Here is a 26,392-nt window from a genome sequence, read left to right as displayed (position 1 = left end):
ATATCATACTCAAAGGGTCTGTCCAACAAGAAGATTTAACATTTTAAATATCTATGCCCCAAAGTGGGAGCAGCCAACTATATAAACCAATTAATAACAAAATCAAAGAAACACATCAACAATAATACAATAATAGTAAGGGACTTTAACACTCCCCTCACTGAAATGGACAGATCATCCAAGCAAAAGATCAGCAAGGAAATAAATGCCTTAAACGGCACACTGGACCAGATGGACATCACAGATATATTCAGAACATTTCATCCCAAAGCAACAGAATACACATTCTTCTCTAGTGCACATGAAACATTCTCCAGAATAGATCACATCCTCGGTCCTAAATCAGGACTCAACCGGTATCAAAAGATTGGTATCATTACCTGCATATTTTCAGACCACAATGCTCTAAAGCTAGAACTCAAACACAAAAGGAAGTTTGGAAAGAACCCAAATACATGGAGACTAAACAGCATCCTTCTAAAGAATGAATGGGTCAACCGGGAAATTAAAGAAGATTTGAAAAAAATCATGGAAACAAATGATAATGAAAACACAATGGTTCAAAATCTGTGTGACACAACAAAGGCAGTCCTGAGAGGAAAATATATAGCGGTACAAGCCTTTCTCAAGAAAGAAGAAAGGTCTCAGGTACACAACCTAACCCTACAACTAAAGGAGCTGGAGAAAGAACAAGAAAGAAACCCTAAGCCCATCAGGAGAAGAGAAATCATAAAGATCAGAGCAGAAATCAATGAAATAGGAACCAAAAAAAAAAAAAATAGAAGGAATCAATGAAACTAGGAGCTGGTTCTTTGAAAGAATTAATAAAATTGATAAACCCCGGGCCAGACTTATCAAAAAGAAAAGAGAAAGGACCCAAATAAATAAAATCATGAATGAAAGAGGAGAGATCACAACTAACAACAAAGAAATACAAACTATTATAAGAACATACTATGAGGAACTCTACGCCAATAAATTAGACAATCTGGAAGAAATGGATGCATACCTAGAAACATATAAACTACCGCAACTGAACCAGGAAGAAATAGAAAGCCTGAACAGATCCAAAGCCAGTAAGGAGATTGAAACAGTCGTTAAAAATCTCCAAATAAACAAAAGCCCAGGGCCAGACGGCTTCCCGGGGGAATTCTACCAAACATTTAAAGAAGAACTAATTCCTATTCTCCTGAAACTGTTCCAAAAAAATAGAAATGGAAGGAAAACTTCCAAACTCATTTTATGAGGCCAGCATCACCTTGATCCCAAAACCAGACAAGGATCCCATCAAAAAAGAGAGCTACAGACCAATATCCTTGATGAACTCAGATGCGGAAATACTCACCAAAATACTAGCCAATAGGATTCAACAGTACATTAAAAGGATTATTCACCACGACAAAGTGGGATTTATTCCAGGGCTGCAAGGTTGGTTCAACATCCGCAAATCAGTCAATGTGATGCAACACATCAATAAAAGAAAGAACAAGAACCATATGATCCTCTCAGTAGATGCTGAAAAAGCATTTGACAAGTACAGCATCCCTTCTTAATCAAAAGTCGTCAAAGTGTAGGGATAGAGGGCACATACCTCAATATCATCAAAGCCATCTATGAAAAACCCACCACAAATATCATTCTCAATGGAGAAAAACAGAAAGCTTTTCCGCTAAGTCAGGAACACTCAGGGATGTCCATTATTACCACTGCTATTCAACATAGTACTTGAGGTCCTAGCCGCAGCAATCAGACAACAAAAGGAAATTAAAGGCATACAAATCAGCAAAGAAGAAGTCAAATTATCACTCATCGCAGATTATATGATACTATATGTGGAAAACCCAAAAGACTCCACTCCCAAACTGCTAGAACTTATACAGGAATTCAGTAAAGTGTCAGGATATAAAATCAATGCACAGAAATCAGTTGCATTTCTCTACACCAACAGCAAGACAGAACAAAGAGAAATTAAGGAGTCAATCCCTTTTACAATTTCACTCAAAACCATAAGATACCTAGGAATAAACCTAACCAAAGAGGCACAGAATCTATACTAAGAAAACTATATAGTACTCATGAAAGAAATTGAGGAAGACACAAAGAAATGGAAAAATGTTCCATGCTCCTGGATTGGAAGAATAAATATTGTGAAAATGTCTATGCTACCTAAAGCAATCTACACATTTAATGCAATTCCTATCAAAGTACCATCCATCTTTTTCAAAGAAGTGGAACAAATAATTCTAAAATTTATATGGAACCAGAAAAGACCTCGAATAGCCAAAGGGATATTGAAAAAGAAAGCCAACGTTGGTGGCATCACAATTCCGGACTTCAAGCTCTATTACAAAGCTGTCATCATCAAGACAGCATGGTACTGGCACAAAACCAGACACATAGATCAATGGAACAGAATAGAGAGCCCAGAAATAGACCCTCAACTCTATGGTCAACTAATCTTCGACAAACCAGGAAAGAATGTCCAATGGAAAAAGACAGCCTCTTCAAAAAATGGTGTTTGGGGGACGCCTGGGTGGCTCAGTGGGTTAAGCCTCTGCCTTCGGCTCAGGTCATGATCCCAGGGTCCTGGGATCAAGCCCCACATCGGGCTCTCTGCTCAGCAGGGAACCTGCTTCCCTTCCTCTCTCTGCCTGCCTCTCTGCCTACTTGTGATCTACTTCTGTCAAATAAATAAATAAAATCTTAAAAAAAAAATGGTGTTGGGAAAATTGGACAGCCACATGCAGAAAAACGAATTTGGATCATTTCCTTACACCACACACAAAAATAGAGTCAAAGTGGATGAAGGACCTCAATGTGAGAAAGGAATCCATCCAAATCCTTGAGGAGAACAAAGGCAGCAACCTCTTCAACCTCAGCCGCAGCAACATCTTCCTAGGAACATCGCCAAAGGCAAGGGAAGGAAGGGCAAAAATGAACTATTGGGATTTCATCAAGATCAAAAGCTTTTGCACAGCAAAGGAAACAGTTAACTAAATCAAAAGACAACTGACAGAATGGGAGAAGATATTTGCAAACGACATATCAGATAAAGGACTAGTGTCCAGAATCTATAAAGAACTTAGCAAACTCAACACCCAAAGAATAAATAATCCAATCAAGAAATGGGCAGAGGACATGAACAGACATTTCTGCAAAGAAGACATCCAGATGGCCAACAGACACATGAAAAAGTGCTCCATATCACTCGGCATCAGGGAAATACAAATCAAAACCACAATGAGATATCGCCTCACTCGAGTCGGAATGGATAAAATCAACAAGTCAGGAAATGACAGATGCTGGCGAGGAAGCGGAGAAAGGGGAACCCTCCTACACTATTGGTGGGAATGCAAGCTGGTGCAACCACTCTGGAAAACAGCATGGAGGTTCCTCAAAATGTTGAAAATAGAACTGCCCTATGACCCAGCAATTGCACTACTGGGTATTTACCCTAAAGATACAAACGTAGGGGCACGTGCACCCCAATGTTTATAGCAGCAATGTCCACAATAGCCAAACTGTGGAAGGAACCTAGATGTCCATCAACAGATGAATGGATCAAGAAGAAGTGGTATATATACACAATGGAATACTATGCAGCCATCAAAAGAAATGAAATTTGCGACAACATGGATGGAACTAGAGTGTATCATGCTTAGCGAAATAAGTCAAGCAGAGAAAGACAACTATCATATGATTGCCCTGATATGAGGAAGTGGTGATGCAACATGGGGGCTAGTGGGTAGGAGAAGAATAAATGAAATAAGATTGGATTGGGAGGGAGGCAAACCATAAGTGACTCTTAATCTCACAAAACAAACTGAGGGTTGCTAGGGGGAGGGGGTTTGGGAGAAGGGGGTGGGATTGTGGACATTGGGGTGGGTATGTGCTTTTTGACTGCTGTGAAGTGTGTAAACCTGGTGATTCACAGACTTGTACCCCTGGGGATAAAAATAAATGTTTATGAAAAATAAAAAAATTAAATTAAAAAAAAAAGAAAAGAAAAGTTGAATATCCAAGTTTTGTATCAACATGGACAGGAATGGAAGAGATTATGCTAAGTGAATAAGTCAAGCAGAAAGAATTATTTATCATATGGTTTTGCTTATTTGTGGAGCATAAGCAATAACACGGATGACATTGGGAGATGGACAGGAGAATATTTTGGGGGAAATCAGAGGGGGAGACAAACCAGGAGATACTGTACACTCTGAAAAACAACCTGAGGGTTTTGGATGGGAGAGGGGTGGGGTGTTGGGTGACCCTTGCGGTGGGTATTATGGAGGGCACGTATTGCATGGAGCAATGGGTGTGGTGCATAAATAATGAATTCTGGAACACTGAAAAGAACACTGAAAAGAAAATATTTATATATGGCATATATATTTATATATATATGGCATATATATTTATATATGCCATATTTACATATGGCATATATATTTTTATATATATGGCATATAAAATCATATATGTGTTGTATAAAATATGGGTAGTAGAATGTGAAGTAACAAGCAAGACAAGCATGAGAATATGATGTTTATAAATTTGTTTACCTATTGTCTTCCTTCATCTTAATTATAATTGGCAACTCGAATTCATCTCATCCTAGCATCCTTTTATGAAACTTACATAATGAGGCTTATTTTATATAGGATTCTTAAAATTTTCAAACAAAGTACTAAGATTAAGTGATCTTCATAGAAATATGTGAAAAGTTGACAATTTGTTGTACATTCAAATAAAAATGTATATATTTAAATGAAAAAAAGGGGATTTTGTTCTGTCCTCAGCAAGGATACAAAGAAACCTATGATTTAAGCTGGAAGAATACAGATAATTTCTTGTCACCTGTATATATGTATGATTTTAATAAAAATGGCAGTTGAACCTAAAATCTGAATCAATATGTGGATTTGTTTTTTTGTTTGTTTGTTTTTCAGCTCAAAATATTCACCTAGAACTACATCTTCATCTATAATTGAATAAGGACTTGATTTATTTACTCTTTTACCTTAAACAACTAAAAGTCAAGCAAAATATTTAAATATTGTTTTAGGCATTGAACAAAGGGAAGTGCAGAATTATGGTTTCTAAAAGCAAGGAGTAAAGTGAGGTAATTCCCAGTATGAGTAGCCCAGCTTACTCTCTGGACAGATTCTAGGCTATAGCACAGGGCAGGGGTACACAAACAGAGACTGGTAATTTTCCAAAGTTAAGAAAAAATCCAGCATTCAGAGAAAGCACAGAAAGTAGAATCCATAGGACAGGTTTCCCATAAAGGAGAAATCTGCCCAAAAAGAGAAGGTTCTTAACATCTACATAAGGCTTCTCTTGAGTATTTGGCTATGAACTTATCTGTACATTGTGTCAGTAAACTGCTTAGATCAAAGGGAACCCCATCCAAAAGGAGCAAGCAGAAAAGTCCTTGGGGCTCACATATGGCTTACATAGTCATGTTTCATTAAGTCAGGTGGCAACTCCTAAAATTTGGAAAATTAGATGGAGTCCTCAGAAACAGAGGAGCACCTGGGTGGGTGGCTTAGTCAGTTAAGTGGTTGCCTTTGGCTCAGGTCATGATCTCAGTGGTCCTGGGATCGAGCCCTGCGTCTGGTTCCCTACTCAGCAGAGAGTTTGCTTCTCTCTCTCTCTCTCTGCCTGACACTCAGCCTACTTGTGCTCTCTCTCTATCTCTCTGTCAAATAAATAAATAAAATCTTTAAAAAAAAAGAAAGATGAAAATAGAGAAGGAGCAAACCATAAGAGATGCTGATCCCTACGAAACAAATTAAGGGTTGCTAGAGGTAAGGTGGGTGAGAAGAAGGAGTAACTGAGTGATGGTCATTAAGGAAGGCACTTGATATAATGAGCACTGGGTGTTATAATGATGATGAATCACATCATTCATCAAAAATAATGAATCACTAAATTCTATCCCTGAAACTAATTATATAGTATGTTAACTACAATGAATTTCAATAAAGAATTTAAAAATAAAAAACAAATAAAAATAGTATCTCCTAAATTTTCTTCTTTTCAGGGTTAGTTAGACATCAGTCTCAATGATTAGACCATTGACCTCACTTAGTTCTTTGAAGCCTTTGTCCTAGTTCTTCTCTGCTGGCTTTTCTTCCAGCACTAGATATAGGTATTACTTTAGTCATATCTTTTGTGTCCAAGGCTAACACTTAGTAAGCTGAATGGGAAGCTGCCAGGTTTAGTAAGATTTTGGAGCAATATCATTTCCCCCTACACACATATATCTTCCCTTTTGAATTTTGTTTTTTCTTCCTTCCTTCTCTGAAATTCTCAGCATCCTAACACTTGCATTTAGGCAACACGAGCTGGGACATTTGCTTAAAAACAAAACAAAACAAAACAAAAAACAGACAAACAAACAACAACAACAACAACAACAACAACAAAAAACACTGTTAAAATTCTTCTGATGTGCTTACTTCTTCCAAGTCACAGTGCATGGTAGTTAATTAGATTATCAGCCTTCTTGGAAAGCACAGAGAATTTCCCTTTGAGGGAATGAGGTACAGGATCCAGAGTTTCAAGGAAAAAAAACAAAGATATGACAAGTACAAGGTAGAAGCAGTGGTGGGTAGGGGAAGACTGCCATGGGAATACGGATGTGTCACTGAGAGGTCTAGGCCTCAGAGTTGTTCAGATAGAGGGACGCTTTTGCCAAAGGGAAATTGTGTGCTACTCATATATCTGTTTGGAGCAGGTCTTAACAAGATTTTTTTTTTCTTTTCGAGAGAGAGCTAAGGAAAATTATAGCAAAAAGTAGAACTAACTTAAAGTGCCAGCATCAATGAGGATGGCCTAACATCATATGAAACTATATCTTTTTTGCTATATACTTTGTATGTGAATTTTGCACACATATTTCCCTCTTTGAATTTCTGGACTAAGGAGCTCAGAGAATTAATTACATAGATAGAATTTTAAGGAAAAATGATAGAATTTGAAGGGAAAATACTATACTCTTCTAATTCTCTACATACTTGTCCCTAAACATTGAAATTTAATAAATATTTGGAGAATAATTTTTGCATACCCTATAAGCTTTAATGTTTTTATGCATTATATATCCATTAGTATGCAAATACATGTGTTTTTTTCTCCAGTTTTATTGAGATAAAACTGACATATGGAACTGTACGAGTTTAAGATATACAGCATAGGGGCCCCTGGGAGGCTCAGAAGTTAAGTGTCCACCTTCAGCTCAGGTCATGATCCCAGGGTCCTGGTATCAAGCCCCATGTGGGGCTCCATGCTCACAGGGAAGCCTGCTTCTCCCACTCCCACTCCCCCTGTTTGTGTTCCCTCTCTCATTCTCTCTCTCTCTCTGTCAAATAAATAAATACAATCCTGAAAAATAAAGATACACAGCATAATGATTTGACTTACAAATATTATGAAATTATTACCAGAGTAATTTAGTTAAAATCCACCATCTCATATAGATTTTTTTAAAAAGGAAAAGATTGCTTTTCTTGTTTTAAAACACTTAAGATTTACACTCTTAACAACTTTCCAATATACCATAGAGCACTGTTAACTATAATCATCATGTTATATGTTATATCTCAAGTACTTAACTATCTTATAACTGTAAGTTTATACCTTTTGACTACCTTCCTCAAATTACTCCTACTTCTCCCTTTTGCTACTGGCAAACAAAAATCTGATCTCTTTTCTTGCTTTTGTTTTGTTCTGTTTTTGGTTTTGTTTTTGTTGTTGTGGTTGCTGTTTTCATTTTTGTTTTGTAGATTCCACATATAAGTGAGATCATACAGTATATATCTTTCTCTGTCTGACTTATTTCACTTAGCATGATTCCACATGGTACATCCATGTTGTTGTAAATGGCAACAATTTTTTTTTCTTTTTTATGGCTGAATAATATACAAACATGGGTACATGGGCAACACACACACACACACACACACACACACACACACCTTTAACCATTTATCTCTCAATGGACACTTAAGTTGTTTCCATATCTTAGCTATTGTAAATAATGTTGCTATGAACATGGGGGTGCAGCTATCTCTTCAACATAGGGTCTTTGCTTCCTTCAGATAGATTTCAAGAAGAAAAATTCTATTCTTAATTTTTTGAGGAACCTCCATACTCATATATTTTTCCATAATGGATTAGATACATATTTTTCCATAATGGATTAGATACATATAATTGTAACAGGAGTACGAGAGGCAGATATGGTCTTGCCAAAAAACCTCACCCTTAATACAGTACCACACAATAGGCAGGGATATCATCAGCCTGGTACTTCTCCTGGAGGAGCATTGGGTTGGTGTCCCACATTAGGCATCCCAACTCCTGGGATCTGAACCTAAGGGGCAAGACCTTAAAATGATTGGCTTAGAAAAACCCAATAGGGCTGATGTACAAGGGACTTGAAGTTTTATAGAAAACAGGTTCCTTTTTTAAAAGAGCTTGTGTGCAGTAAGACTCTTCATAAGACCCAGCAAAACAAGGAAATACCATGCAATTTTTAAAAGCACTTAGACTATATATGAAGAAAATTTGTGTGCTAATCTAAAAAGATTTGCTAGAGGGTCAGGGTTCAGTTGAAACTCTCCCAAGAGATGAAAACACTGGAAGACAGCACTTTTGCATTGCCCACCTACGCTGCTAGAACAGGTGGGTTTTGACACAGCTTCCTCCTCCTCCCACCTTGCTAAAACAGGCAAAGGTGAGTGTTCACAGCACTATCCTGCTTACTTGCTGAAGACAGATACTGAGAGCATTTATATAGTTTCCCACTCCCTGAACGGTGTTGGTAAATGGGAGTGGTGGCAGCACTCTCCTGTGCATCCACACACAAGGGACTTTCCTGCTGAATTCATGAAGCATGTAGACATGCACAGTGGAAACTTTTTCCCACTGCTTTTCTGAAGCTACCGAGGATGTCCCATCCTCCACACTCTTCAGCTGCCCAGCTAAAACCAGTAATCACACACAATCCACACAAAGGGATACTCCTTGATCTCCTGGTCTTGGTGACCAAAGAGGCTGGCATTTCTGAGCTCCGCAGGAATGTCACAAACAGAAAGAAATTTCTTGGCAAGCCACTTTCCCCCACCAGGGCACTGCACATACAGAAAATTTTAAAAAACCTCAGTTTTCCTATGAAAAATGCCTCATTACTTGGCTTGAGCTTCAGCCCGAGAACAGACTATAGATTTCCCATGGATCTAGAAGTGAAGGAGGTGCTTTCAGGGTACATAAGCAGAAATACACTGTCCTTGCATCTCTTTGGCCTTTCCACAGCTCAACAAGACCTCCCAGAAAGGAGCTTTTACACTCCTCTGAAGACCCAATTTTTGAAACTATCAAACAGGGGACACATCCAGATCTCCTGGTCTGGAGCCCAGCAGGAATTATGATTGTGGCCTTATAGGACTGTATATAATTTCATACTTTAAAAGGTGTTACCTGAGGGTATGGCTTCAAATCAGCCTGAAACTAGGTGTTAAATAAGATTTCTTCCCTTGGGATACTTACAGGTCTTGGCACACCCTTAACCATAAGAACTTATCAATAATAAATCAGGCAGTTTAGGCAATTGCAAAGGTTTGAAAGACATCCAAGTGTTAGTACAAGGTTGAATGAGAAGTTTCATCACCTACACAAGGCCAGTCCTTCAAGATTGAGAACAGTAGCTATTTCACCCAATACATAGGCTCAAGCACAGAGAGTCAAGGAAAAAAAGAAAGAAAGAAAGAAAGAAAGAAAGAAGAAAAGAAAATAGAAGGAAACAGAAATATGTTCCAAATGAAAGAACAAGATAAAAGCTCGGGGGGGGGGGTACTTAAAGAATGCAATAACTAAACTGAAATATATACTAGAAGGGTTCAACAGAAGACTGGATAAAACCGAAGAATGGATCAAGAAGCTGGAAAAGAAAGAAATGAAACACCAAGACAGAGCTGAAAAATAATAAATAAATAAATTTTAAAAAAATGAATTTGACTTAGGAGGTAGTGGAATACTAAGGGGACCCTGGGAGTTTTTCATCCTTCAAACACAACTAGATTAATATGAAATATTTGGACCACTTAGGGAATTCATCTGAGGATTAGGAGAATGATCTGAATGTTCTGAGTGAGAGAACATGGCAAAAACAAAGCACATAGATGTGAACTGGGGGAGGGAAAAGCCACAGTGCCACAGTGTAGAAGGAGTTCTTTCTGTGGAGAGTGAAAAGAGAGAGAAAGAGAGAAAGTAAAGGAGAATAATGTATTATGTTTGTTCAAGAAAAACACTTCCCCAAAACCTCTTGACTGAGGAGTCAAGAGGAACTACATATCACAAGTGTTTATAAGCTGTGTGGTACTTAAATTCTCAGTTTTGGAAGTAGATAACTTTTGTTGGAGTTGAGTCATGGTGTGTGCTCCTGGGAAGAAGGAGGGCACAGGCCTAGGAGAAGACAGCATGGTATAGGGAATCCCCTGCATCTCACTGGGAGAGTCTTTCCCTTCCTGGATTACACTTGAAAGAGCTTATATTGTCTCTCCAATCATAAAAGACTCTGCTGGTGCCAGTGAGTGGCCATTTATCAGCAAGGGACTGAGGTGCAGGCAGAGAACAGATAACCTGGTTGCTGCTTTTTGTTGTGTTTCATGGCAGACTCTGAGCACCAAGGCAGGCTTATAACTGTTTTTCTTGGACAGAGCAGTGTTGGGTGCAGCACTATGAGGCTCTTCTCTGAGGGAGTGGAGAGTGTCCTCACCATTCCAGGTCCTTTGAGATTTGGAGTTTTGAACCTGAGCTGCATGCCAGAGACAAAAGGCAATAAAACTGTGGTGCTGGGCATAGCAATGGCTCTGGGGAACAGATGGTGTCAGGGCAGGAATCTGACAGAGTCCTGGGACACAAGATTAGAGTTTTTTGTTGTTGTTGTTTTCTTTCTCAACTTTTCTGCAAGGACTTCTTAAACAGTGGGAGACATGAAATCCCCTGTGCAGGGACAAGAGATTGGGGTGGTGCTACTTTCCGTCTAACCACCAACATGGTCAGACGTCAGTGAGAAACACAGGGCCCCCAGGGGAGGTGGGATCCACTTATATGAAACCCTGCCACCCCATGCTGTACAAGTGTAGGGTTTAAAAGGCAGATATGACTGTGAGTCAGCACAGTCGTCCTCTCCTCCAGAAGACCAGCACAGTCACCATACATGCATGAAATCTAATGATTATATAGTGCTCTAAAATGTCAGCTTCCATTCTGTTAGAAATAAGACCAGGTTTTCTTTTTTCTTCTTTTTCTTTTCTTTCTTTCCTTTTTCTTCTTTTTGGAATCAATCTTATATTTTTTTCTTTGTTCAATATTTTTGCTTGTTTCTCTCTCTCGTTTGTGCACACTTTCTCTTTTTGTAACAGGCTTCTTTTTTTCCCCCTTTAGAATCAGGCTTATAGATTTTTTTAGTTTATTTTGTGGTTATTGTTCCTTTTCTTTCTTTCTTTTTTATTTTTGAATCAAGCTATTTCTTTCTTTTTTTTTTTTCTTCAGAAGGCTTATTTTAACAAACAAATCAAAGCAGAACTAGTTAAATTTCCAAACACTCCCACCATAAGCAAGGAGGAACTCTGCAGAGGACTGTAGAAAGACCAGCCAAAATGCAACAGCAGAGTACACACAGCATGCACCTAAAATACTTCTTGAAGAACCAGGTTCTGGATAGTGTATAACTTCTTTTTTTTTTTTTTCTTTTTTTTTTAATTCTTTTTTTTTAAAGATTTTATTTATTTATTTGACAGACAGAGATCACAAGTAGGCAGAGAGTCAGGCAGAAAGAGAGGAAGTAGGCTCCTGGCTGAGCAGGGAGCCCGATGCGGGACTCGATCCCAGCACCTGGGATCATGACCTGAGCCGAAGGCAAAGGCTTAACCCACTGAGCCACTCAGGCGCCCCTGTATGACTTCTTCTTAACATAACATCATTCTTAGAAACAGGAAAGAAACCTAGTGACAATACAGAGGAATTCACTTCAAAAGAAAGATGAAGAAGAAATCACAGCCAGGGATTTTTTCAAAATAGATATACAATAGTTCTGAACAATAATTTAGAACAACAGACATAAGAATACTAGGAAGACTTGAAAGAAGCATAGAAGACACCAGATAAATCCTTGCTGCAGAGATAAAAGACCTAAAAACTTGTCAGGTTAAAAAAAAAGCCATAACTGAAATGCAAAAATGATGGAATTTTTAAAAAGATTTTATTTATTTATTTGACAGAGAAAGAGAGATCACAAGTAGGCAGACAGGCAGGCAGAGAGAGAGGGTGAAGCAGGCTCCCTGCTGAGCAGAGAACCTGGTATGGGGTTCAATCCCAGGACCCTGGGATCATGACCCGAGCTGAAGGCAGAAGCCTTAACCCACTGAGCCACCCGGGCACCCACAAAAATGATGGAATTTAATCACAATGAGGATAGAAGAAGTAGACAGGAGATTGGTGATGTAGAACATAAATTTATGGAAAATAATGAAGATTAAAAGAAGAGGTTAAAAAAAAACTGTTAGTTCATGAAGGTAGGCTTAGGGATCACAGCTATCACATATAGTGCAATCATATCTGTATTGTAGGAATCCCAGAAGAAGATGAGTGGGAAAAAAGGGCAAAGGTTTATTTGGCCAAATTATAGCTGAGAACTTACCTAATTTGGAGAAGGAAAGAGACATTTAAGTCAAAGAGGCACAGAAAACTACCTTCAAAATCAAGAAAAACAGGTCAACACCTAGACACATCATAGCAGAACTTGCCAAATACAAAAATAAAGAGGATTCTCAAAGCAGCTAGAGATAAAAGGACCTTAAGCTATAAGGGTAGATACATAAGGTTAGCAGCAGACTTGTTCAGAGAAACATGGAAGGCCAGAAGAGAGTGGCAGGATATATTCAATGTGTTAAATGAGAAAAACATGCAGTCAAGAATATTTTATCCAGCAAAGCTTCCATTCAGAAGAGAAGGAGATACAGAGTTGCCAAGTCATTCAAAAACTAAAGGAGTTTGCAAACAGTGAAACAGTTCTTCAAGAAATGTTAAAGGATACCCTTTGGATAGGAAAGAGATTAAAAACATCAAAAACTAGAAAGAAGCAGAGACAATCTACAGGAACACAACTTTATAGGTAATACAATGGCAGCAAATTAATATCTTTCAGTAATTACTCTGAATGTAAATGGGCTAAAATTCCCAGTCAAGAGACCTAGGATATCAAAAGAGATAAACAAACAAACAAACAACAACAACAACAAAAAAACCCCAAGACCCATTGGCGTGCAGCTTAAAAGATATTAATTTTAGACCCCAAACACCTCCAGACTGAAAATGAGAGGGTGGAGAATAATTTGTCATGCTAATGGACATCAAAAGAATGCTGGAGTACCCATACTTACAACAGATAAACTAGATTTTAAACCAAAGACTGTAATAAGAGATGAAGAAAGACAATATGATAATAAGGGGCTCTATCCAACAAGTACTAAAATTGCAAGTATTTATGTCCCAACCATAGGAGAAGCCAAACACACAAATCAATTAATAACAAACAAAGAAACTCATTGATTAATAATACAATAATATTAGGGACTTTAATATCCCATTCAGCAATGGACAAATCATCTAAGCAGAAGATTAACAAGGAAACAATGGCTTTGAATGACACACTGGAGCAGATGGACTCAACAGATATATTCAAAACATTTCACCCTAAAACAGCAGAATACACATTATTTTCTAGTACACTTGAAACATTCTCCAGAAAAGACCACAGACTGCATCATAAATGGGGCCTCAAGCAGTACAAAAACACTGATATCATATCAACCATATTTTATACCACAATTTGATGAAACTTGTCTCAACTAACAAGAAAAAAATTGGAAATAACACAAATACATGGAAGTTAAAGAACATCCTACTAAACAATGAATGGGCAAACCAGGAAATTAAGGGAAAATCAAAAGCTACATGGAAAGAAATGAAAATGAATACATGACAGTCTAAAACCTTTGGGATGCTGAAAAGGCAGTCATAAGAGGGATGTATATGGCAATACAGGCCTTCCTCAAAAAACAAGTCTCAAATACACGATCTAAGCTTACAACTAGAACAGCTAGAAAAAGAACAGAAAATAAAGCCTAAAACCAGGATAAGAAGGGAAATATTTAAGAGTAAAGCAGAAATAAACAACAACAACAGTAAAAACAGATCAATGAAAGTAGGAACTGGTTATTTGAAAGAATTGACAAAATTGATAAACTCCTAGCCAGCTTATCAAAAAGAAAAGAGAAAGGACCCAAATAAATAAAATCATGAATGGAAATGGTGAAATAACAACCAGCACCACAATACATAAACAAATATAAGATAATTATGTCCAATTACATGTCACCAAACTGGACAATCTGGAAGAAATGGATAAATTCCTAAAAACCAAAACTGAAACAGAAAGAAATAGAAAATATGAACAGACCAATAACCAACAAAATAATTGAATGAATCATCAAAAATCCCCAACAAACCAGAGTCTAGAATCAGATAACTTCCCAGGAGAATTTTACCAAACATTTTAAAAAGAATTAAAACCTATTTTTCCTCAAACAGTTCCAAAAAATAGAAATGTAAGGAAAAATTCCAAACTCATTCTACAAGGCCAGAATTATCTTGATTTCAAAGCCAGAGACCTTAAAGTCTCTGCCTTCGGCTCAGGTCATGATCCCAGGGTCCTGGGATCGAACCCCGTTTCAGGGTCTCTGCTCAGCAGGGAACCTGCTTCCTCCTCTCTCTCTTTCTCTGCCTGCCTTTCTGCCTACTTGTGATCTCTGTCTGTCAAATAAATAAATAAAATCTTAAAAAAAAACAAGATATACAAATGGCCAACAGACACATGAAAAAATGCTAAACATCAGTCATCATCAGGGAAACACAAATCAAAACCACAATGAGATACCACCTCACACCTGTCAGAATGGCTAAAATTAACAACACAGGAAACAACAGATGTTGCAAAGATGCACAGAAGGGGGAATCCTCTTGAACTGTTGGTTGGAATGCAAACTGGTGCAGCTACTGTGGAAAATATTATGGAGATTCCTCAACAATTTAAAAATGGTAAAAATACTGTATGGCCCAGCAACTGCAGTACTAGGTATTTATCCAAAGGATAAAAAATTCTGATTATAAGGGGCATATGCAATCTTATGTTTGTTTCATTTTTTTAATTTTTATTTATTTATTTGACAGAGATCACAAGTAGGCAGGGAGGCAGGCAGAGAGAGGGAAGGGGAAGTAGGCTCCCCACTGAGCAGAGAGCCCAATGTGGGGCTCAATCCCAGGACACTAAGCTGAAGGCAGAGGCTTAACCTGCTGAGCCACCCAGATGCCCCTGCAATCTTATGTTTATAGCAACACTATCAATAATGCCTAAATTATGGAAAGACCCCAAACATCCATCAACCGATGAATGAATAAAAAAATGGGACACACACACACACACACACGAGTATTACTCAACAGTCAAAAATATTGAAATCTTGACATTTGCAATGACATGTATAGAACAAGAGTGTATTGTGCTAAAAGAAAGAAGTCAGTCACAGAAAGACAAATACTATATGATTTTAGTCATATGCAGAATTTAAAAATCAAAATAGATGAAAATAGGGGAAAAGAAGGAAAAATGAAGTAAGTTAAAAACAGAGGGAAGCAAACAATAAACGTCTCTTAACTATAAAGAATAAACTGCTGGAGGGGGGGTCAGTGGTGTGATGGGCTGAATGGGTGAAGGGCATTAAGAAGGGCACTTGTGATGAGCACTGGGTAGTATGCATAACTGATGAATCACTAAATTTTACTTCTGAAACCAATACTACATTGTATGTTAAGTAACTTGAGTTTAAATAAAATAAAATTTAAAAAACAATGAACTTAACTTAAGGGGCCTATAGGACAAATCAAACAGAATAACATTTGTTTTATAGGCAACTCAGAGGGAGAAGAGATAAAAGAGTAGAAAAATTATTTGAGGAAATAATGGCTCAAATTGTCCCTAGGGTAGGAAAGGAAACAGACATCCAGGCCCAGGAAGTACAGAAAGTTAAAAAAACAAAAACAAACAAACAAAAAACCAACCAGCCCAAACACATGTAATTAAAATGTCAAAGTTTAAAGGTATAGAATCTTACAAGTAGCAAGAGCACAACAAACTGTTACACCCAAGGGAAACCCCATAATGTTATCAGTAGATTTTTCAGCAGAAACTTTGCAGGCCAGAAGATGATGGCATGACATATTCAAAGAGATAAAAGGAAAAAAAAAAAAAAACTTCCAACCAAGAATACTCCACCTAGCAAGGCTACCTTTCAGAATTGAAGGAGACATAGAGTTTTCTAGACATGCAAAAGGTAAAATAGTTTATCATTACTAAACCAGACATAGAGTAGCTAATTTTTTTTTTTAAAGACTCATTTATATATTGCCTACAAGGGACTTACTTCACAAGTAAAGACACACACAGACTGAAAGTGAAGGGATGGCAAAAGATACTCTGTGGAAATGAAAAAAGAAGCTGGTGTAGCCATACTCATATGCTTTAATAAAAGACTGTAGCAAGAGACAAAATGGTACCACATAATGATGAAAGGATTAGTGCCACAAGAAGATATAACATTTGTAAATATTTGTGTACCCAACAAAGAAGCACCTAAATATAAAGTAAATATTAACAGACATTAAGAGAGAAATTGATAGCAATACAATAATAATGACATGCTTTAACCACACTTATATGAATTTATTTATCATCCAGACAAAAAATCAGTGAGGAAATATTGGCTTCAAACAACATATTAAACCAGATGGACTTAACAGAGACATACAGTATAGTCTATCCAAAAGAGCAGAATATACTTTCGTCTCAAATGAACATGAAGTATTCTCCAAGACAGATCACATGTTAGGACACAAAACAAGTTTCAATGAATTCAAGAAGACTGAAATCATGTTAAGCACCCTTTCCAACTACAATAGTATAAAACCAGAAATCAATTACTAGAAGAAAACTGGGAAAACTAAAAGTATGCAGAGATTAAACATGTTACTGAGTAATTACTGGGTCATGGAAAATTTCAAAGAAAAAAAAATTAAAATACCAAGAGACAAAAGAAAACAGAAATATAACATACCAAAATATATGGGATGTAGCAAAATCAGTTATAAGAGGAAAGTAAAAAGCAATACAGGCCTATCTCAAGAATAAAAAGATATCTCAAATAACTTCAATTTACATCTAAAGGATGTAGACAAAGAAGAATAACTGAAAATTGCAGATATTAGAAGGAAGAAAATAAGAAAAACCAGAGCAAAAATAAATGAAATAGAGACTAAAAAGACAATAGAAAAGATCAATAAAACTTAGATCAACTACAAACTTAGCTACATCCAATGTAATTATAACAACAACAACAAAGATATAGGGACCTCATTGCTTCACACTTCAGTTAACTACAAATCACAGTGACTTATGGTTATAATTCTAACACATTTAAATTGCAACATGGGCCACCATACATATATTTTACTAACTTTTCATTACCAGTGAACATCCATAGAAAATTTTAAAAATGATAAAAAAAAATGGACTTCCATATCATTCTTTCAAGACACAATAAAGCATGGATTATTTTGTTACTGAGTTAGATGCCAAAGCATTGTATTTCCTTTTAGATTTATTTATTTATATTTATTTATTTATTTTAGAAAAGGAAACAGACAGAGAACATGAGCAGGAGGACCAAAGGGAGAGAGAGAGAGAATCTCAAAGAGATTACACACTCAGGCTAGAGCCTGATGGGGGTTTGATCTGACATGAGATTATGACCTGAGCCAAAAGAGAGATGTTGACACTTGACTAGCTGTATCACCCAGACACCCTGTATTGCATTTTGTGATAACCAAATATAAGATATAATGACATTACTAGAGAAACACTCATCCCAATATTCCCAACTTAAAACAACAATCAGAAATATAAGAATATTTAAAATGTACTCTCAGCAGAGTTTCTTAATATAAATAAAAAGTTAAAATAAGACTACTACTTGGTATTTTTTCCAAATAAAATGAAAACATTATTTTGAAAATATATATGTACCCCTATGTTCATAGAAACAATATTCTTTTTTTTAAAGATTTTATTTATTTTATTTTATTTATTTATTTTATTTATTTGACAGAGAGAGATCAGAAGTAGGCAGACAGGCAGGCAGAGAGGGAAGAAGGCTCACTGCTGAGCAGAGAGCCCAATGTGGGGCTCAATCCCAGGACCCTAGGACCATGACCTGAGCCAAAAACAGAGGCTTTAACCCACTGAGCCACCCAGGAGCCCCTAGAAACATTATTCCTAATAGCCAAGACGTAAAAGCAACTTAAGTGTCCATTGATGGATGAATTGATGAAGAGATTTTATATATATATATGATATATATATATGACATACATATATTATATATATATAATTACATACATATATGTAATTATATACATACATTTAATGTGTGTATATTTGCACATATATAATATCTTCATCCATACATGTGTGTATATATATATGTATATACATATATAATGAGATATCACTTAACCATTTAAAGAGAGAATGAAAGCTTGCCATTTGCAACAACATGGATGGATCTAGATGGCAAAAGCTAAGTGAAAAAAATCAGAGAAAGACATATGATTTCACTTGTATTTGAATCTAAACAAGAAAATAAATAAACAAAACAAATATCTGACTCTTAATTACAGAGAGCAAACTGGTAATTGTCAGAGGGGAGGTGGAATGGTCAAAGTAGATAAAGAGGATTAAGAAGTGCAAACTTGGGGGCGCCTGGGTGGCTCAGTGGTTAAGCCGCTGCCTTCGGCTCAGGTCATGATCTCAGGGTCCTGGGATCGAGTCCCGCATCGGGCTCTCTGCTCAGCAGGGAGCCTGCTTCCTCCTCTCTCTCTCTCTCTCTCTCTCTCTCTCTCTGCCTGCCTCTCTGCCTACTTGTGATTTCTCTCTGTCAAGTAAATAAATAAAATCTTAAAAAAAAAAAAAAAAAAAAAAAAGAAGTGCAAACTTATTGCCACTTCCAGTCGGCGATGAGAGAGGAATTAGGCACAAACAAGTCAGCTGCAAAAGACTGGGAGCAGGGGACAACGGTCAAAAAGGACTGCTGCCATGAGCAACTCCACCATCTCACTTTTATTGGATAGAAAACAATAGCCAACAGAAGGATTGATGAAGGTCAAATGTTAATCCTGTCTTGCTGACAAGCAAGAAGGAGGATAAAGTTTATAGTTAACCAAGCACATTCAAAAGACTCATCTAACTAACAACGAGGACTTCTGGGAAGAGAAAGGAGCAATAACGAAAAAGGGAAGCAGACGGTTTTCTTTCCACACTGAGCTGACCGGGCATTCCCGGGTGCTTGGCTTCCCTGAAGCAGGTGGTGTTCCGCCCTGGGCAGGCTGGGCATTCACGGCTGCCCGGCTTCTGTGAAGGGGCAACATTCCGCCCTGAGGGAGCCGGGCATCCCCAGCTGCCCAGCTTCAAGGTCGTACATCATCCTTCTCCCCAAAGACCTGTTGTCAGTATATGTATTTCTTAAGGCCATATCTAAATGTGCTTGGCAACTAGTAAAATCCTCCAGGGGTTACAGTTTAAGTAACAAATTGTTCCGAGGGGCAGCAGCACTTATTATTTAAAAAAAAAATAAGTCACAGAGATGAAAAGTATAGCATAGTGAACACAGCCAATAATATTATAATAACATTATAAAGTGGTACATGGTGAATATACTTATTGTGGTGACCACTGAATAATGTATGGAATTACTGAACAAATATTTTGTGCACCTAAGTCTAATGTAACACCATATGTCAATCATAAATCATAAATTAACAATAAAAATAAATAAAAAGAAAGAAAATGAAACCATGACCAAGGTAAGTTTCTGAGTGGCTCATGTGTTAGCCATGCAGGAAAAGCCATTTAGTGATGGTGAGTGGATTAAACTTTTGATTACAAATTTTTAGTTGTAGTAGATGCTTAAAGAGTTAAGGACATTGGAAGTAATGTCAATAAATTGAAAAACAAAGAAAACTGTTACAAGGAGTTTTCTTTGGCTTTTGATACATCAAGAAAAGTTATAAACACTGCTCAGTTGTCATTTATTTCAAGAGGCAATGCTAAGTTTAAAGTGACTAACAAGGTATGCCTGGGTGGCTCAGCTGGTTAAATATCTGCCTTCAGCTCAGGTCATGATCCCAGAGTCCTGGCCCACATCAGGCTTCTTGCTCAATAGGAAGCCTACTTTTACTGTCTTTGTGCCACTCTCCTTGCTTGTATGCTATCTCTCTCTCAAATGAATAAATAAAATTGTTTAAAAAAATAAACTGACTGAAGAATTAACATGTAGAAATAGTCTGCATAGAACAGCTATAGGAAATACTTTTTTTCATTTTATTAATATCTTTATTTAATTGTTTTTCATGTTCCAAGATTCATTGTTTATGCACCACATTCAGTGCTCCATGAAAGATGTGCCCATGACCAGGCTCATCCATCCAACAACTCCCTTTCCTTCATAACCCTCAGACTCATTCCCAGAATCCACAGTTGCTCATCTTTCATCTCCTCTGCTGATTTACCTCAATTCACTTTTCCTATCTTTTTCCTAATATCCTCCATGTTATTCCTTATGCTCCACAAGTAAGTGAAACCGTATGACAATTGACTTTCTCTGATTGATGTATTTCACTCAGCATAATCTCCACCAGTCCCATCCATGTTGATGCAAAATTTGGTTATTCATCCCTTCTGATAGAGGCATGATATTCCATTGTATATATGGACCATACATTTTTTACCCATTTGGCTGTTGAAGGGCGTCTGGGCTCTTTCTACTGTTTGGTGACAGTGACCATTGCTGCTAAGAATACTGGGGTACAGATGGTCCTTCTTTTCACTACATCTGTATCTTTGGGGTAAATACCCAGTAGTGCAATTGCAGGGTCATAGGGTAGCTCTATTTGTAATTTCTTAAGGAATCTACACACTGTTTTCCAAAGTGGCTGCACCAAATTGCATTCCCACCAACAGAGTAAGAGGATTCCCCTTTCTCCACATCCTCTCCAACACTTGTTGTTTACTGTCTTGTTAATTTTGGCCATTCTAACTGGTGTAAGGTGGTATCTCAATGTGGTTTTGATTTAAATCTCCCTGATGGCTAATGATTATGAACATTTTTTCATGTGTTTGTTAGCCATTTGTATGTCTTCTTTGGAGAACTGTCTGTTCATGTCTTCTGCCCATTTTGTGATGTGATTATCTGTTTCACGTGTGTTGAGTTTGAAGTGTTCTTTACAGATCTTGGATATCAGACCTTTGTCTCTAGTGTCACTTGCAAATATCTTTTCCCATTATGTGTGTTGCCTCCTTGTTTGTTGACTGTTTCCTTTGCTGTGCAGAAGCTTTTGATCTTGATGAAGTCCCAAAAGTTCATTTTCACTTTTGTTTCCTCTGCCTTTGGAGACATGTCTTAAAAGAATTTGCTGTGGCCACTATCGAGGAGGTTACTGCCTATGTTCTCCTCTAGGATTTTGGTAGATTGTTGCCTTACATTGCGGCCATTCATCCATTTTGAGTTTATCTTTGTGTATGTTGTAAGAGAATTTTCCAGCTTCAGAATTCTATACATAGCTGTCCAGTTATCCCAGCACCTTTTATCGAAGATACTTTCTTTTTTCCACTGGATATTTTCACCTGGTTTGTCGGAGATTAGTTGACCATACAGTTATAGGTTGATATCCGGGCCCTCTACTCTGTTCCACTGCTCTATGTGTCTGTTTTTGTGCCAGTACCATGATGTCTTAGTGATCACAGCTTTGCAGTGAAGCTTGAAATCAGGCAACGTGATGCCCTCATTTTTGTTTTTCTTTTTCAACATTTCCTTAGCAATTTGGGGTTTCTTAGGGTTCCATATAAATTTTAGGATTGTTTGTTCCAGCTCTTTGAAAAATGTCATGGAATTTTGATCAGGTTGGCATCAAAAGTATAGATGGCTCTAGGCAATAGACATTTTAGCAATGTTTATTCTTCTGATCCCTGCGCACAGAATGTTCTTGCATCTTTTTGTGTCTTCTTCAATTTCTTTCATGAGTTTTCTGTTGTTCCTCGAGTACAGATCCTTTACCTCCTTGGTTAGGTTTATTCCCAGGTCTCCTATGGTTTTTGGTGCTATAGTAAATGGAATAGACTCTCTAATTCCCCTTTCTATATTTCCATTGTTAGTGTATAAGAAGGGAACTGATTTCTGTACATTGATTTTGTATCCTGCGGCATTACTGAATTGCTTTGTGAGCTCCAGTAGTTTGGGGGTGGAGGTTTTTGGGTTTTCTATATAAAGTACCATGTCATCTGCAAAGAGAGAGAGTTTGACTTCTTTGTCAATTTGAATCCATTTTATTTGTTTTTGTTGTCTGACTGCTGTGCTAGGACTTCTAGTACTATGTTGAGCAATAGTGGCGAGAGTGGACATACTTGTCATGTTCGTCAGCTTTTCACCATTGAGGATGATATTTGCTGTGGGTTTTTCATAGATACATTTTACGAAGTTGAGGAATGTTCTTTCTATTCTTTTACTTTGAATTGTTTTAGTCAGGAACGGATGCTATATCTTGTCAAATGCTTTTTCTGCATCAACTGAGAGAACCATGTGGTTCTCTGATTTACTCTTATTGATTTATTCTATCACATTGATTGATTTGTGAATGCTGAACCAGCCTTGCCTTCTAGGGAAAAATCCCACCTGGTCATGGTGGATAATCTTTTTAATGTACTGTTGAATCCTATTGGCTTGGATCTTGCTGAGTATCTCAGCATCCACGTTTATCAGAGATATTGGTCTAACATTCTACTTTTTGATGAGGTCCTTTTCAGGTTTGGGGGTCAGGGTAATGCTGGCTTCATAGAAAGGGTCTGGAAGTTTTCCTTCTCTTTCTATTTTTTGAAACACCTTCAAGAGAACAGGTATTATTTCTTTTTTGAATGTTTTGTATAATTCCCTAGACAATCCACTAGGTGCTGGGCTCTTGTTTTTTGGGAGGTTTTTGATCACTGCTTCAATCTTGTTACTAGATATTGGTCTGTTCAGGTCATCCATTTCTTTCTGATTCAGTCTTGGAAGTTTATGGGTTTCCAGGAATGTATCCATTTCATCTAGGTTGCTTAACTTATTGACATGTAACTGTTGATAACAATTTCTGATGATTGTTTCTACCTTCTTGGTGTTAGTCATGATCTCTCCCCTTTTATTCATAATTGTATGAAATTGGGTCCTTTCTCTTTTCTTTTGGATTAGTTTGGCCCGTGGTTTATGAATCTTATTAATTCTTCCAAAGAACAAGCTTCTACTTTTGCTGATGTGTTCTACTGTATCTGTAGTTTCTGACTCATTGATCTCTGCTCTAATCTTGACTATTTCCCTTCTTGTGTGTGGGGTTGGCTTAATTTGTTGTTGATTTTCCAGTTCCTTAAGGTGTAAAACAAGCTGGTACATTGGGGATTTTTATTTTTTTTATTTTTATTTTTATTTTATTTTATTTTATTCATTCATTCATTCATTCATTCATTCATTCATTTTTTGAGTGAGGCATGGATGCCTATATATTTCCCCCTTAGGAGTGCCTTTGCCATATCCCAGAAGTTTTGGACCCATGTGTCTTTATTCTCATTTGTTTCCATGAAATAAGTTCTTCTTTGATTTCCTGGTTGATTCAAACGTTTTTAAGCAGGGTGGTCTTTAGTTTCCATGTGTTTTAATATCTTCCAAACTTTTCTTATGGTTGAGTTCCAGTTTCAAAGCACTGTGGTCTGAATATATGCAGGGAATAATCTCAATTTTTTGGTATTGGTTGAGCCCTGATTTGTGACCCAGTATATGGTCTGTTCTGGAGAAAGTTTCATGTGTGCCAAAGAAGAATAAGCATTCTGCTTTTTTAGGGTGGAATGTTCTATATATAACTATGAGGTCCATCCATTCCAATGCTTCAATCAAAGATCTTGTTTCTTTGTTGATTTTCTGCTTAGATGATCTCTCTGTTGCTGAGAGTGGCATGTTAAGATCCCCATATGAATATGATGTATTCATATCAATAGGACTCTTTACCAGTTGGCTTATGTTGTTGGTGCTCCCATGTTGGGGGCATAAATATTTACAATTATTAGATCTTCTTGGTGGATAGACCCTTTAAGATGATGTAGTGTCCTTCTGTATCCTTGATTACAGTTCAGTTTTTAGCTTAAAATTGAATTTATCTAATATGAGAATCACTACCCCAGCTTTCTTTTGAGGCCCATTGGCATGAAAGATGGCTCTTCATCCCTTCCCTTTCAGTCTGGATGTATCTTTAGGTTCCAAAAGTGTCTCTTGTAGATAGCATATGAATGAGTCCTGTCGTTTTATCCAGTTTGCCACCCTATGCCTTTTTATGGGAGCACTTAGGCCATTCACATTGAGAGTGATTATTGAAAAATAAATTTTTATTGACATCATGTTGCCTGTTAAGCCCTTCTTTCCACAGATTGTCTCTGTAAATTCTTGTTCTATGTCACTCTTGGGTTCTTTCTTCTTTTATAGAACACCCCTTAGTATTTCTTGTAGTGCTAGCTTGGTGGTCACATGATCCTTTAGACCTTGCTGTTTTTGGAAACTCTTTAGCTCTCCATCCATTCTGAATGTCAGCCTTCCTGGATAAAGTATTCCTGGCTGCATGTTCTTAACATTTAGTGCCCTAAATATGTCTTGCCAGCCCTTTCTGGCTCACCAGGTTTCTGTAGACAGGGCTAACATTATTTTGATGGCCCTTCCTCTGTATGTAAGGAATCTCTTCCCTTTAGCTGCTCTTAAGACTTCATGTCTGAATTTGTTATCATGAATCTCACAATTAAGTGTCTGGAGGGCTTTCTAGACTCGTTGATCTTTGGGGATGTCCTTTCTGCCTCTAGAACATGAACACTTGTTCCATTCCCCAGATTAGGGAAATTTTCATCCAGTATTTCTTCAAATATAACTCCTAGTTTCTCTCTTTTTCCACCCCATCATGAATCCCAATAATTCTGACATTGGAATGTTTTATGGCATCATTTATTTCCCTAATTCTGTTTTCATGGCTTCTAAGTTGTTTGCTCCAGGCATTCTCCTGATCTTGCTTTTCTATCAGTTTGTCTTCTAGATCACTAATTTGATCTTCTGCCTCAGTTACCCTAGCTGTTAGAGTATTTAGATTAGATTGGATCTCCTTGATAACATTTTTGACTTCTGCCATATCAGCTCTCACTTCCACCATTAGAGATTCCATTTTGCTGCTAATGGTCTTCTCCAACCTAACCATTGCCTGGACAATTTTTTACCTTGAATTCCATTTCCAACATATTGGTTTTTTTTGTTGTTGTTTGTTTGTTTTCCATAGCCAATTGTTCTTTGGCAGAGGTCACAGTCTCTGAATTTTTCTTCTGTTGGTTGTTCCTCCTCCTAGTCATTTTGGTGAGAGGAGGTTGAGGGTATCTATAGCTGAATGAATCAACCATGATCCAGTCAAGATGCCCCTCTTCACTCATGATCTCCTGCCCCACCCCCCCGTAGAGATCTAGATGTGTATAATCTTACACCTCAGTCTGATTTCATGGGTGTTCAGAGTGTTCTGGTAGATATTTAGCTCACTTCTGGGGACCAGTAGAAATATAGGTCTCCAACTCCTCTTCCACCTTGTCCCTTCTCTCCAGATAAATAAATCTTCTCTTGCGAGGAGGTATATGGGAGCATGCTGCAATAATCAGCTGGGTTTGAAGACTCCAAATGGAGCCATGTACCAGAAATAGAAATGCTCAGTCACAGGCTGGGTGAGTTCAGAGTGCAGCTGGGGACCAGGGAGAAGGGAGGAAATTACGAATTTTCTCTGAGGGTGCACTTAGGAGTGGGGCCCTAAGCTCTGAGCTCCTACGGTTATGCAGATTGGGAGACCACTGTCTTCATTCCTGTCCTCCAAAGCTGTCAGAAAGAACATTTTCAAAGAAGTTGAGAAAACACCAACTCAGTACACCATCAAATGGAGTCTGTTAAGAAGTGTGAAATTGATGGTAGTAACAATATTCATGGAGCAGAGAAAGTATTAGTTGAATAAAGTTTCAAATCACATGGAAATGTGAACTGTTCAAAGGCTATGGTTATTCATTATATTATTCATCAGCAGGTACGTTATGGAAAACTTCTGAATGTGTCATGTGTTATTGAACCAT

At 37.4% G+C, this 26,392-nt stretch overlaps 1 pseudogene; it reads right to left on the bottom strand.

The window, feature by feature from the left end:
- The window catches only part of LOC131821007 (melanoma-associated antigen D1-like), a 76,985-nt pseudogene extending 57,380 nt beyond the window's left edge, over positions 1-19,605 (bottom strand).
- Between the last annotated feature and the right edge of the window lie 6,787 nt (positions 19,606-26,392).

This window comes from Mustela lutreola, chromosome X (assembly GCF_030435805.1).
Source record: "Mustela lutreola isolate mMusLut2 chromosome X, mMusLut2.pri, whole genome shotgun sequence".
NCBI lineage: Eukaryota > Metazoa > Chordata > Mammalia > Carnivora > Mustelidae > Mustela > Mustela lutreola.
Note: the sequence above shows the minus strand (reverse complement) of the source record. Positions and strands in the feature narration are given on the sequence as shown.